This window comes from Triticum dicoccoides, chromosome 3B (genome assembly GCF_002162155.2).
Source record: "Triticum dicoccoides isolate Atlit2015 ecotype Zavitan chromosome 3B, WEW_v2.0, whole genome shotgun sequence".
NCBI classification, from domain to species: Eukaryota; Viridiplantae; Streptophyta; class Magnoliopsida; order Poales; family Poaceae; genus Triticum; species Triticum dicoccoides.
In genome coordinates, this window is record NC_041385.1 from 807,239,096 (window position 1) to 807,253,609 (window position 14,514).

The following is a 14,514-nucleotide window of genomic DNA, read 5'->3' on the forward strand; positions in this document are numbered from 1 at the left end:
GATCCGCAAGGACGACGAGGTGTCGACTGAACACCGCATCTGAGCTGCGGCACAAGTACACTGTGTGCCCCATTTCGATCCGTGAGGACGACGAGGTGTCGACTAAACACATCATCAGAGCCACTCATCGCCGAGTGTAAAGGACAAATTCGTTCACAATCGTAAGGCATTCAGAAACAACAAAAGCAAGAGCCATGATATTCAAGGAAAACAAGGTTCAGATAAATCCCGCAAAAGTTCAAAACCATGAAAGGCAGAAGTGCTCAGGCATCAAGCCCGAAAGATTTTAACGGTTACATAATCACTCAGCATCCTGAGGCAAATAAAAGGTGGGGCATAATGTTTGTTCACTCAGCAGGAGGAGGACTTGCTGGTTCGACGAAGCTGTCAAGGCCGACGCTGTCTACGATGCGAGTGGCGGCGTCAAGGAAGGTGTCTGTGAAAGACTGGAAAGTGAGCTTTTTTGTGTTCGCAACTTTGAGGGCCGCCAGCTTGTCTTCTTTGACGTCCTTGTATTGCACTCGGACCAATGACAGAGCAACGTCGGCACCACAACACGTAGATGATTTCTTCCATTCCTGCACTCGATCGGGGATTTGATTTGGTCGAGCCATCAAAGACTCGAGATCCTGCGAAAGTTCCGCCTGAGGCCAGAGTTCAGCATCAACCCGCGTCATCGCAGCCTTCAGTCGAGTGAGGTAGTCCATGGCGCTGTCCAAGCGAGACTCCAACCACAACACATTGATAGCAACATCATCTTTGACAGGATAGTTTATGGGATCAAGACCTGTCTCAACCTGCCCAGTTTCAGCTTCAAAGTCTTGGCAAAGTTCTGCGCAGTCAGAAAAATAGTGAATTGACAGTTTAACGAGGCATGTCACTCGATGTCACAAATCAGTCGAACATGAGGACCTTCAAGTTTTAAGACCAACTTCACAGCAAGCTGCCCCAGATAAGACTCCAGCTCGCCCTTCTTGGCTTTGAGGCTCCCCACTTCATCAATCAAGCTCTCCTTGTCTTCCTTCAGTTGCGCAGTCTCTTCTTACAACTTGCCGACTGAAGCCAACTTCTTGTCCGCAAGTGTTGTTTTCTCTCGTGCCTCATTCTGGGCCGCAGCAAGATCTAGATCCTTCTGCTCCAGATCCTGCTTCATTTTCTCTAAAGAAATAACATTCTTCAGACGAGCCTGAAGTTGATGGTTTTCACTACGCACATCGGTTCGAGTGGAATCACTCGGTTCAAAGAGACTGGAAAAAAGAAAGGGAGAACCATAAGGAGGAACGTTGATGAGTGGTTACCTCCCATGATAGCTGTTTTTTCCTGGGCCTTCTTAAGGTTCTTCTTAGCCAATTCCAGATCAAGGGTAACGCTGATTTGCTTCTTATTCAGCTCACAAAGTTGAGCCCCAAGATCACAAGACTTATGCAGTCAGCAAAAGAGATATGTCAGTCGACAGGAACAAAAATCAGCCGCAGTGGAAGTTGCTCTAAGACTACCGCTGAATCAAACATTCAACAGTAGTCTCGGGGACTACACCCAGTGGCTGCACTTGGCGTGCCCCCACTTGTACGATTCTTACACTCGGCATGGTCTGCCCAGCATGAGTAAAAAAGAAGAAGCATAAGCGATCCTCAGACCCCAGCCGACTACTAGTAGTCGACCGCGGTCTCGGCGAACTACACCCAGTGGGTGCACTATGCATGCCCCCACTGGTTCAGAAAAGCACTCAACTCAACCTAGTCGACTCAAGTGGAAACGCTATTCAGTTTGACTATAGAAACACCACAGTGGGTGGTTGGATGAGAAATATAGACTCATAAATGCACATAATAGGTTCCAAACCGCTCATCCAAGGACATCATATGGACAGTGAAACAACAGGGAGATCTATTACTGCTCAAGGGATCAGTCGGAAATCAACTAACCTGGACGTTGGCTTGCAGAGCGGTACTGGCATTGAAAGCAACCTGACTGGCCTCATGCACCACCTTCATCTGCTCCATCACAAGGTTTACCTGGAGAAGAGCCTCCATGGCGGCATTCAACGGGTCGTCTGGAGTTTTGTATGCAACGAAGAGCGACGACAACAGCACAGTCGGGGCAGCCACAGGGTCAGATGCATGGAGTTGTACTCGAGCAGCAGAGGTCTGAGCAATCGACCCCGATGGTCGGTCAGTCGTCAGCGCATTGGCGAAAGTGATGTTGGTCCGAGCCTGTTAGTGGGAAACGACACCTATGGGATCACTGGTATCCCATCTGCGGTTGCGGGGCGCGGAATCGTGAGAAGAGCAGCCCTAGTGTATGGCACAAAGGGGATTTACCCAGGTTCGGGCCGCAAAGATGCGTAAAACCCTACGATCCTGCTTTGGTGGTTGTGTTAGTATTCTTGAGCTCTCGAACTAGCTTTGGGTGCTACCAGGTTCCAAAGAGCCGAATCCCCTCCCAGTATGCCATGGGCCTCCTTTTATAGGCGAAAGGGGTTGCCACAGTAGGACACAGGAGGTGGAAAGCGCTGCAGCGCTATGTGGTTATCGCTAGCATTACAGGACGAGACGCATTAAATGCGGGGCTTAGGAGTCCTTCGCTTTATTGGGGAACGGGGGTGAGGCCCGTCCCGCCCGTCGCCGCCCCTCCTGGCTTCGACACGCGCCCCGGGCAGCAGCGCATGCAGTGCCATGTAGGAAAGCAGGCAGCAGAGGTGGCGCGGTGGTGGAGTCTCCTCGAAGGCTTGCATGCTACCACGCAGGTGCCTGCCCAGCTGGTTGGGACGGTGGCTGCGTATGAAAGGCGGCAGGAACTTGACTGGCGCGAGCCTGGCAGTGGCCTAGCCGGTGCGTTTAGCGATGGCCTTGCCGGGTGGCCCGGCAAGGGTCTTGCCGCGGCCCGCTAGCTCCCCCGGCAAGGATCTTGCCGGGGAGCCCTGTGGGTTTCTTTGGTGAGGACAGTTGCCTTCCTATCCTCTCCTGATCTTGATTGCTCTTTGTCTTCACAACGATCTGCATGCCACCACGGAGGTGCCTCCCGAACCTTGTCCCAATGCGATTGCAGCATTGGTGGGCTTGAGGGTGGCTCGTTCGGTGGGTGAGGGCGAGCTGCCCCGGCAAGGATCTTGCCGGGGCTGCTGAGGCTGCCCTCGGCAAGGGTCCTTGCCGGGGCAACATACATTTCCCATGCGACCTTTGCGGTCTTGGTCCTTCGTTGTTTGCTTTGCTCATCTTTGTGGCTTTGGCTTTCCTCCGGCCTCCCTCTCTTGGCTTGCTCTCGTGTGGTCGCAGGAGGTGGATCTGACTGCCCGTGCACAAGTAAAGGGGTCAAAAGCTAGGCACCTACTTTTGTACACCGTCAGGAGCCCCCAGGCATGGGCCACACATAAGCGCAACACGTTGTTGGGCCAGGCCCAGAACGGTGCGCGGACAGTTTAGGCGGATTTTACCGTGGCCACTGTTCCGCCCACTGTGCTTCCCCATGACCCGTGTTGAACGCATGACGTGGGGGTCATGCGCGTGCGTGACGTGGGAATGCTGGTGTCACCTTGTGGTGGACAGTAAAGAGGCGGCTTGCGTGTCTCTTTGAGACCGCAGGGCCCCCTCCCATTTAGTGCCCTCGCTCGGGAACCGTCGCCCCACGCATCTCATTGCGTCCGACCCTTGCGCCACGTTCACCGCATGCAGAGCGAATGACAGGCACAGGGGTCGTCGGGAATCGCGCTCGTGCGGGTTGATTCCCTTGCGCCTTCAATGGAGCGAGGAGGGCGGTCGACAGCCCCGCTTGCTGTCATTCCAAGAGGCGGGATTGGGTGGGAGGGGGCGGCCGAGCCCCGCCTCGACCTCTTTATAAAGAGGGGAGCGAGAGGGATGGTGAGTCTCAGTCCTTCGCCATCTGCCTCCCTCCATTCCTGCTCCCTTTCTTCTTCCGCCATGGCGAGGAGGCGCGGTGATGCTTCATCAGTGGTGGCGAGGGTTTCGGCCAGACAACGCATCACTCCTTCCCAGGAACTTCTAACGGTGGAGCTGGCTGCTAGAGGGCGGGGGAGGGGGCGAGGACGAAGCCACCGTGGAGCTCGGGGGAGAGGAGGACGGGGCGGGAGATCCGCCTCGCCCCCTCCAGCAGCCCTTCCTCTGATGGAGGGCCATGCTGGGGATAATCCCCTGCGAATTCTTCGTCAGGCTGCGCCATCCGCCACGCCGTCGCCTTTGCCTCCTGACCCTGTTTGCGCGGGAGATTGAGCTGGATCCGCCACAGGCGCTGCGGCTACACATGAGGGGTTACGGGAACAGCGGCACGTGGGTCGATGTCGAGTTCCCTGCCCCCCACATCATGTAGCTCCACCGAGCGTGGAAGACCTTCGCTCGCCTGCACAGCTTGACGGACGGGCTCGCTCTCCATTTCAAACTAATGGAGGGCGGCCTCCTCTCCATCAAGATCTTCGGGCACTTCGGGACCCGCGTGAGGTGCTGCCTAGAGAGCTCCTCCAATGATGAAGAATCCTCCTCAAGCGAGAGTGCCGAGGAAGACAAGGCAGAGACGACAAGTGCAGTGGGCGGCAGAATGTCGGGTCCGACTAGGCGTCGGGCGCTGCTCCGAGCGGCACTAGCAGCCCCATCATCTGTGTCGCCGGCTCCTTGAACTTCTCGGGGTCACCTCCTTGGGTGGCTGGCGTAGGGAGGCTGCAGAAGAGGAAGAGGACGAGCGGCAGGGCCGTCAAGTCAGGGTACGCAGACACCAACGCGTTCGTTGCGTGTTGGCGTCCTGCCGCCTTGTCTTCGAGCTCTGCCTACGGCGCCGCCATCACAATCCAGCCCTCGGACGGCCGCCGAGAAATCCTCTTGGTGTCTTCTGCCACTCGTAGCTCGCCTAGGCGCCCCTTTTGCCCTTTTGCTTTCTTGTTCCATTTCCTGAGGAGAGGGACAAGAAAAGGATTACGGGCACCTTGTATCTTTTTAGTCTTGTAAGCCTTCGGGCCTTCGTTAGCTTTATGACTCGTATTCCCTTTATTCATGTTTTTCATTTCGTATGGACCGTACCTGTACGGGATGTTTTTTTAATGAAAAAGGGACGTTTGCCGGGATTGCGTTCGTGGGCGAAACCCACGTCAAGGGGTGAATCCTTGTCATCTTTCTAGACAAACACTTTTTTTCCGGCAACAGGCCTTGCCGTCCCCCCACCTCGCTCGACCCTTCCCATGCTCTTGGCGGGGGCAAGGATGAGGTGGGCTTAGGCCCCTCACTCCCTTCCTCTGCTGCCGCGGCTGCGACCAGATTCAAACCCAGGAAGTAATCCTTAGGTGCCGAAAAAAAGGGAGCACGGTAACTCAGAGGTAGGATGTGGTTTCATGCATCCCAGTCCATAACGAAATGCATGATAGGGGATATAAAACTTATCTGGATCTGCAGCCCCCGGCGATCTTGGCTTGCCGTGGAGAGATCCTCGTTTTTTGCAGCCCCTGGCGATTCTGGCTTGCCGAGGCCCGGTCGCCGGTTCGTTCCCTTCCTTCCAAAATAGTTCGGCAAGAATACTTATGTGCCCTGCGAACGAAAGAAGACAGGGAAGGACAAAGATGCACACCCGACCTCTAAGCTAGGGATTAGTAGCCGCCAAGCACTATCAACCCTAACCAAGGAGGAGACTCAACCTAGCATGCATGCTATAAGTTAGGGCACCAGCGCTACGTTTATTTATGCTCAGGGTCTGCGTCTGGCTTTGTACAAAGGGTTACATATCTTGCCGGCAAGGCTTGTACAAAAGGGTGGCTTGCCCGGAGGCCCGACAGCCGCGCCTTATGGGTAAAACTTGCGAAGATGCTCGATGTTCCAGGAATTGCTCACTGGGACGGCATCTTCGGTCTCCAGGCGGACTGCGCCGGGCCTGGTGACTCGTGTTACCCGATAAGGGCCTTCCCACTTAGGCGTCAATTTGTTGGAATTCTTGGCCGACTGAACGTGCCAAAGAACAAGGTCGCCTTCCTCAAAACTCCGGGCATGAACCTTGTGGCTATGGTAGCGGCACAAAGCTTGCTGGTAGCGTGCTGCTCTCATAGCCGTCCGGAGACGATCTTCCTCGAGGAGCATTGCGTTGTCCTGGCGCAGTTGCTCTTGCTCAAGCTCATCATAAGCGAGCACTCGAGATGACCCGTATATGAGTTCCGTGGGGAGAACTGCTTCTGCCCCGTAAACCAGGGCAAAGGGTGTCTGGCCGGTGCCTCGATTTTGCGTCATTCTGATCGACCAAAGAACCGCCGGCAACTCCTCAATCCAGTGCCTTCCGCTTTTGCGCATCCTGTCAAAAGTATTCGTCCTCAAGCCTCGCAGGACTTCAGCGTTTGCTCTCTCCGCTTGGCCGTTTCTCCGTGGATGCGCCACGAAGTCAAAATAGACCCTGCTGCCGAGATCCTCAACGTACTACATGAAGGCATGACTTGTGAACTGCGTGCCGTTATCGGTGATGCACCTGTTGGGTACTCCAAAACGAAAAACTAGTCATTTGAAGAACTTGATGGCTGACTGCGCCGTCACCTTCCTCACTGCCTCCACCTATGGCCACTTTGTGAACTTGTCGGTGGCAACGTACTCAAAGCCCCCGGCGGCGCGGGGGAAGGGGCCCAAGATGTCGAGCCCCCAGACCGAGAAGGGCCAGGAGAGAGGGATGGTTTGAAGGGCTTGAGCTGGTTGATGAAGCTTTTTCAAATGGAACTAGCACGCTTCACACTTGGTTTCAAGTGCCGTCGCATCCTGGAGGGCGGTGGGCCAGAAGAAACCCTGCCAGAAAACCTTGCCGGCAAGGGCCCTTGACCCTATGTGGGAGCCACATAAGCCTCTATGTATCTCTGCCAACAACTTTAGTCCTTCCTCCCGGGAGATGCACATCAACTTCACCCCATTCGGTCTTCTTCTGTATAGCACGTTATCAATGAACTGGTACAGAGCAGACCAGCGGGCTACGCTTTCTGCCTCTTCCTATTCCTCAGGAAGCTCTCTTTTTGAAGGAATTGAACGGTGTGCTGTGCCCATGCTGGAGACTGTGGCTTGACAACAAGGACCAAAGGCGTCTCTTCTGCCGTAGGGGCAGCCGCCTCCATGGCCATGACCTGAGGTCCTGCCGGAGTCGGTTGCCCTGCGACAGGATCGGCATTCACGGCAACATCTCCGCCGGCGGCTCTGGGGAGCTCGGTGGGGAAGTACTTGCCGGGGCCTAGCTTCCTTCGCTTATTCTGCCCAGTCGATGGCTGAATGGATGGTTGAGTTAACTGAATCACAAAAGTACCTGGTTCCATAGGTAGCTTGAGGGCGGTGCGTTTTGACAGGTAGTCAGCGACATCGTTCTCCACTCGAGGGACGTGCTCTGCTTGTATACCGTCAAAACGCTCCTCCAGTTTCCTCATTTCATCCACATAGGCTTCCATCAAAGGGCTTTGATAATCCTTGTTGATCTGCCTGACGACGAGTTGTGAATCGCCCCTGATGATGAGCTTTTTGACTCTGAGGTCTGCCGCGATCCTGAGACTGGCGAGCAAACCTTCGGATTCGGCGGTGTTGTTGGTTGACATCTCCCGGGGAAAGTGCATTTGGACGACGTACTTGAGGTGCTCCCCGGTGGGTGCAACAAGCAGCACACCAGCACGGGCGCCTTGCCGCGAGAAAGCCCCATCAAAGTACATGATCTAGTCGCTACTTGTTTCTTCACCGGGGAGAGTGGTCTCTTGTACCTCTTCGTCGGGTGTCGAGGTCCATTCCGCAACAAATTCCGCCAAGACTCTGCTCTAGATCGTCGAGGTGGTTTCGAACTTCAAGCCGAAACTCGACAGCTCTAGGGCCCATTCCACGATCCTTCCTCTTGCAACTGGGTTATGTAGTATCCCTTGCAATGGAAGGCGGGTAACCACGGTGATCTCGTGTGCCTGGAAGTAGTGGTGCAGCTTCCTTGAGGACATAAGGAGGCCGAAGAGCAAATTTTGCACACCTGAGTACGTCGAACTAGCTCCCTGCAAAAGGGAGCTGATGAAGTAAAGTTGGTGATGCACCACCTTCTTCTTTTGCATCACTTCACCTGGCCACACGGGTCCTGTTGCACCGGTGTCAGGCTTGCCGGGATCGAGTCCTGCCGGGGACTCAGTCCTGCCGGGATCGAGCCCTGCCGGGGAGGGTTCCGACCTGTCAGCCATCGGCTCTGCCACTACTGCCGTCTTATCATCAACCTCTCTCTGTGGCACCAATGCGGCGCTAACCACTTGATTTGTTGCCGCTAGGTATAGCAGCAACGACTCTTGTGGTTTAGGCACAACTAGCACCGGGGGAGAGGAAAGGTACTTCTTCAAATCTTGCAACACTGCCTTGGCCTCCGGGGTCCACTCCACCGGGCCCGTCTTCTTTAGGATCTTGAAGAAGGGGAGGGCACGCTCTACGGACTTAGAGATGAATCTGCTCATGGTGGCAACGCAGCCAGTGAGCCGACGCACATCCTTGATCTGCCTGGGCGCCTCAATCTGCTCGATAGCCTTAATCTTGTCGGGGTTGGCTTCAATCCCGCGCTGCGACACAAAGAACCCGAGAAGCTTGCTAGATGGGACTCCGAAGACACACTTCTCAGGGTTCAATTTGAGGTTAATCTTGCGCAAGTTCCCAAAGGTTTCCTCCAGGTCTTGCACGAGCGTTGCTTTGTCCTTCGTTTTGACCACTATGTCATCCATATAAGCTTCCATATTTCTATGTAGCTGGGGTTCAAAACCGATCTGGACTGCTCTCGCAAACGTTGAGCCAGCACTCTTCAACCCGAAAGGCATCCGTAAAAAGCAGTACGTACCACATGGGGTGATGAACGCTGTCTTTTCTTCATCTTCTTTTTTCATGAAGATCTGGTGGTCTCCCGAGTAGGCGTCGAGGAATGATAATAGGTCACATCCTGCCGTGGAGTCAACAATCTGGTCGATGCGCGGTAACGGGAAAGGATCCTTTGGACAAGCTTTATTGATGTCTGTGTAATCAATACACAGCCTCCACTTCCCGTTTGCCTTGTGCACTACTACCGGATTGGCCAACCACGTCGGATGGAGCACTCCCCTTACCAGGCCTGCCGCCTCTAGCTTCCTAATTTCTTCCGTGATGAACTCTTGCCTCTCCAGAGCTTGCTTCCTGACCTTCTGCTTGACGGGCCGCGCATGAGTACAGACGGCAAGGTGGTGCTCAATCACTTCCCTGGGAACGCCGGGGATGTCGGAGGCTTGCCATGCAAACAGATCAACATTCGCCCGCAAGAAAGTGACGAGCTCGCTTTCCTATTTGCTGTCGAGGGTGGAGCTTATGACGAAAGCCCCACTCGTGCCGTCCTCCCTGATGGGCACCCTCTTGGTCTTTGGCGGCGCAGCTCTGGGCTTCTTGCTCCTGTCGGCGGAGCTCTTTGGCACGTCCTCGACGACAGCACAACACCCCGAAGGGGTGCGCTTGCCGGAGTGGGTGCGAGGGGTCTCGTCGATCTTCTTCCCTCCCGGGGCTCCGTCGACAGGAGCAGGTGCCTTGGCGGCAGCAGCTGCAACCGCTTCCCGATAGAGTTGGTCGGTGCAAATCAGCGCATCTTTCTTGTCGGAGGGGACGGTGATGATGTTCATCAGCCCGGGCATCTTCAACATGTTGTAGGCGTAATATGAAGCCGCCATGAACTTGGCTAGTGTCGGGCGGCCGAGGATCCCGTTGTATGGCAAGGGGATTTCGGCTACATCGAAAACAATCCTCTCCGTTCTGTGATTCAGCTCGCCTTTCAAGGTCATAGGCAGCGTGACCTTTCCCTTCGGCTGGCTCCTCCCCGAGTTAACCCCTTGGAACGTGCCTGTTTCCTCGAGGTCTCCGTCAGGGATCTGCAGCTTCTTGACCACGGCAGGCGAGATCAGGTTCAGGCCGGCCGCGCCTTGAGGTTGCGGATCGTTGGGGAAACCAACAATGGCAAGCACCCGACCGCAGTAGTGCGGTCGGGGTGGTCCTCGGTCTCAAAAATGATGGGTGTTCTAGACCATTTCAGCGGCTTCCGTGCACCGAGCAATGGCTCCACTGTTGTGATCTCCCACGCCCACTACTTGAGTTGGCGGTGGGATGTGTGCAGCGAGGCACCACCATCGACGCACATGGCCTTCGTGGCCTTTTGGAACTCATGATCGCCGGATTCGTCGTCCCCGTTGTGATCATCATCTTCTTGTTTCTTGTCGCGGCCCCTGGCGGGCCTCTCCTGCTGACTGTCCTTGCCGTGGCGGTCTCCTTGGCCGCCACGTTTCTTGCCGGACCCCTCTGCACCATCTTGGCCCTTCTCCTTGTCCCGCTGCTCATACTCAGCCTTCTACTTCTCAGCAAGCAGCTCTACCTGCCGGCAGTGCTGGAGGTCATGGCCCTTGGTGCGGTGGATCTTGAAATACTGCTTGTCGGAGCTTTCCGGCTTGTCGGCAGCCGCCAAGGCCCGGCACGCGACACACCCGGCAACCTCCTTGCTGGGGTCGCCCGCCTTGGTCTTCTTGGTGGTGCTGGTGTCGTCGGATCCCTCGAAGACAAGCATGGCCTTGCCCTTGCGCTTCCTATTATGGCGCCGGCCCTTCTTTGCTGGGGTGGCAGTATCACCGGTGGAATCGGTTTCCGCGCCGGCATCCTCGCCATGGTATTTCCTTCCTTCTTTAGCGCGAGCGCATCGATCGGCAAGAACATAGAGGTCGGCCACATCCTTAACCTTGTTCATTGCCAGCTCTTCACGCATCTTGCGATTGCGCACGTTCTGGTGGAACGCGCTGATCATAGAGGTGGGATGAACATCGGGGATGTTGTACTACACCCGGCTAAACCTCTGGATATACTTGCGCAGGTTTTCTCCTTCCTTCTGGGGGATGATGTGTAAATCACTCGCCTGGCCATGAGCCTGGTGACCTCCGGTGAAGGCGCCAATGAACTCATGGCACAGATCCGCCCAAGAAGAGATGGAATCCATCGGCAAGTGCATCAACCAGGACATGAGATTAGGCTTGAGTGCCAACAGGAACTAATTGGCAAGCACCTTATTGTCGCGGGCCCCAGCAGCTTGCATCGCGATGGTGTAGATGCTAAGGAATTCCGACGGGTGGGTCTTGCCGTTGTACTTCTCGCCAACGTCAGGCTTGAAAGTGCGGTGGGAGGGCCGCTGGAACCGCGGCAGCTCACTGGTGAAAGCCAGACAACCCACCTCATAGGGTAGGCCGCCGTAGCCCCCCGGCGTTGAGTGGTCCGTAGTGGGCCCTGCCCGCCTATCCGACTGGTAGCGCGCGTCGCGTCGACGCTCGATGGTAGTTCGAGCGTCCTCATGAGCCCGCTCCCGAAGGACCTGGCTCTCATCGCGGTTGGTTCGTGGGTCGGACGATGCGATGGAAACATCATCATGAGCATCATCATGACGAGTCGTCGCCCGCGGCGGCCGGTGCTGAGGAGGGGAATACACCGTAGCCGCATCGCCTTCGGCTCGGCCCCAACTAGCAGGGGGTGGCACGACGGAGGGACGGCCCATAGGTTTCGCCGGTCGCAGTTCGTCGTTGTTGGCAATGCCGACGAGGCTCCGAACGGTGGCCCTCCCTTCATGAAGATTTTCCGCCGTGGGGGGAAAGTCAAGGAGGAGCTATGCGCGTGCCAGGGCTTCTACCGGCATGGGTGGCGGCAAAAGTTGGGTGGACCGCGATGTGCTTCGACTCCTAACCACGATAGAAAGAGCCCCATCACGGCTCCGCAATCGCCCGCTGAGGGAGTCCTGGATTAGGGGGTATTCGGACTGCCGGACTATATACATCATCCGAGCTATTGAAGCGTGAAGATACAATACTGAAGACTCCATCCCGTGTCCGGATGGGACTCTCCTTTGCGTGGAAGACAAGCTTGGTGATCCGGATATTGTTTCCTTCCTTGTAACCGACTCCATGTAAACCCTAGCCCTCTCTGGTGTCTATATAAACCAGAGAGGTTGGTTCTTATAAGGAAGATCACGATTACAATCATACCATCATAGGCTAGCTGTTAGGGTTTAGCCTCTATGATCTCGTGGTAGATCTACTCTTGTACTACTCATATCTTCAATATTCATCAAGCAGGAAGTAGGGTTTTACCTCCATCGAGAGGGCCCGAACCTGGGTAAACATTGTGTCCCTCGCTTCCTGTTACCATCAGCCTAAGACGCACAGATCGGGACCCCCTACCCGAGATCCGCCGGTTTTGATACCGACGTTGGTGCTTTCATTGAGAGTTCCTCTGTGTCGTTGCTGCAGGGTACGATGGCGCCTTCAATCGTCAACAACACGGTCCAGGGGGAGACATTTCTCCCCGGACAGATCTTCGTGTCTGGCAGCTTCCACTGCGAGCCAATTCGCTTGGTCATCTGGAGCAGATCAATAGGTACGTGCCTGGGCACCACGTCAGGTTCGGACACATGAACTACACAGCGGATATTCACGGAAACTTGATCTTCGACGGATTTGGGCCTGCGCCAGGAGCACCGAACAGTCACGATGAGCACGGCTTAGACCTGCTGTCGGACGAATCTAGGGATATCACCGCAGCAGTAGGCTCGGATCTAAATCCGGAGCAGGTTGCGTTGCCTAAGGACGGATGGGTGGACCCCGCCCCGCAGGCCGCACACTCATTGGCGGAGGAGCCGAACACAGGTGCCACCTATGTGGAGGCCTGTAACCTCGGGCCCCCGGACTCGTATCCGGATGTTGGTTCCGGTCCGCACACCCTCGAGCCAGCCGAGCCAGGTTGGGCTCTGGTAATGGAGTTTACTACTGCGGACATCTTCCAACACTCGCCCTTTGGCGACATGCTGAACTCATTAAAGTCTCTCTCTTTGTCAGGAGGCTCTGGGCCGAACTATCTCCGGCTTGAGTGGGAAGCAGGTGACGAAGGAATTCGCTGCCCACCCACCACCGACTTCATGGCCACGGTCGATGATTTAACCAACGTGCTTGACTTAGACTCCGAAGACATCGACGGTATGGATGACGATGCAGGAGAAGTACAGGAGCCACCGCTCGCAGGGCGGTGGACGGCCACCTCGTCACACGATATATACATGGTGGATACGCCCAAGGAGGGTGACGGCGGCAGTCCAAAAGATAAAACCCCCGAGCAAAAGCCAAAACGGCGATGCAGACGCCGCTCAAAGTCCAGCAACAGTAAAAATAGCGACAAGAGCGAAAGAAGGATCGACATACCAGCAAACTCCGAAGGCAATAACGACCACATGGACCCAGTGATGGAGCAGGATGAGCCATGTCACGCCAAACTGAGTTCGGAGCAGATGCCCGATCACAATGATCTAGAGGAACGAGTCCATCAAACCGCCCCAGGACAAGAACACAGTCCGGACGATGATGCATTCATCATTCCGGAAGAACGCGTGGAACGAGATAACCTCCACAGAAAGCTTATGGCCACAGCGAGAAGTCTAAAGAAGCAGAAGCAACGGCTCAAAGACGCACAGGAAATGCTCAATCGCAGATGGAATAAAGTGCTAGACACCAAAGAAAGATATGGCGATGATCACCATACAAAGAGCTATCCCAAACGCAAGCTACTGCCAGAATTCGACGACGAGGCCATTCCACCAAAGAATAATACGACCAGGAGACCAGACGTACCGCTTCAGAACCGCAACAGAAGGCTACTAACGCCACACACGATCTACGTGAGCATCTGGATAAGCAAGCTGGTGCGGCCAGGTCCATCTACAGATCTAACGGACACACCCCGGCGAGGGACTATGGTCACCAGAACGATCATACAAACCAAATACCAGTTCGGAATAAGCTCCGGACACAACAACAGCCAACTGCATGCCACAGCGCGTCCAGATACAGAGGGGCTGCTCACCACCTATGCTTCATCGAAGAAGTACTAGACCATGAATTCCCACAAGGTTTCAAACCTGTGAACATAGAGGCATACGACGGAACGACAGACCCAGGGGTCTGGATCGAGGATTTTATCCTGCATATTCACATGGCTCATGGCGATGACCTCCACGCCATCAAATACCTTCCCCTCAAGTTGAAGGGACCATCTCGACACTGGTTGAAAAGCCTCCCCGAAAATTCAATTGGGAGTTGGGAGGAACTCGAGGACGCTTTCAGGGCCAATTTTCAAGGGACTTATGTCGGGCCTCCGGATGAGGACGATCTAAGTCACAGAATCCAACAGCTCGGAGAGTCCGCCCGCAAGGTTTGGAATAGATTCCTCACTAAGAAGAATCAAATTGTTGATTGTTCGGACGCCGAAGCCTTAGCGGCATTCAAAAGTAGCATCCGCGACGAATGGCTCGCCAGACACCTCGGCCAAGAAAAGCCAAGGACAATGGCAGCCTTAACAAGCCTTATGACCCGCTTTTGCATGGGTGAAGATAGCTGGCTAGCCCGTAAAGGCACCAGCGACCCCAGCACATCCGAAATAAGGGATGGAAATGGGAAGCCATGGCATAATAAACACATACGCAAAAACAAGGAAGAGAGCCCAGACAACAAAATGATCAATGCCG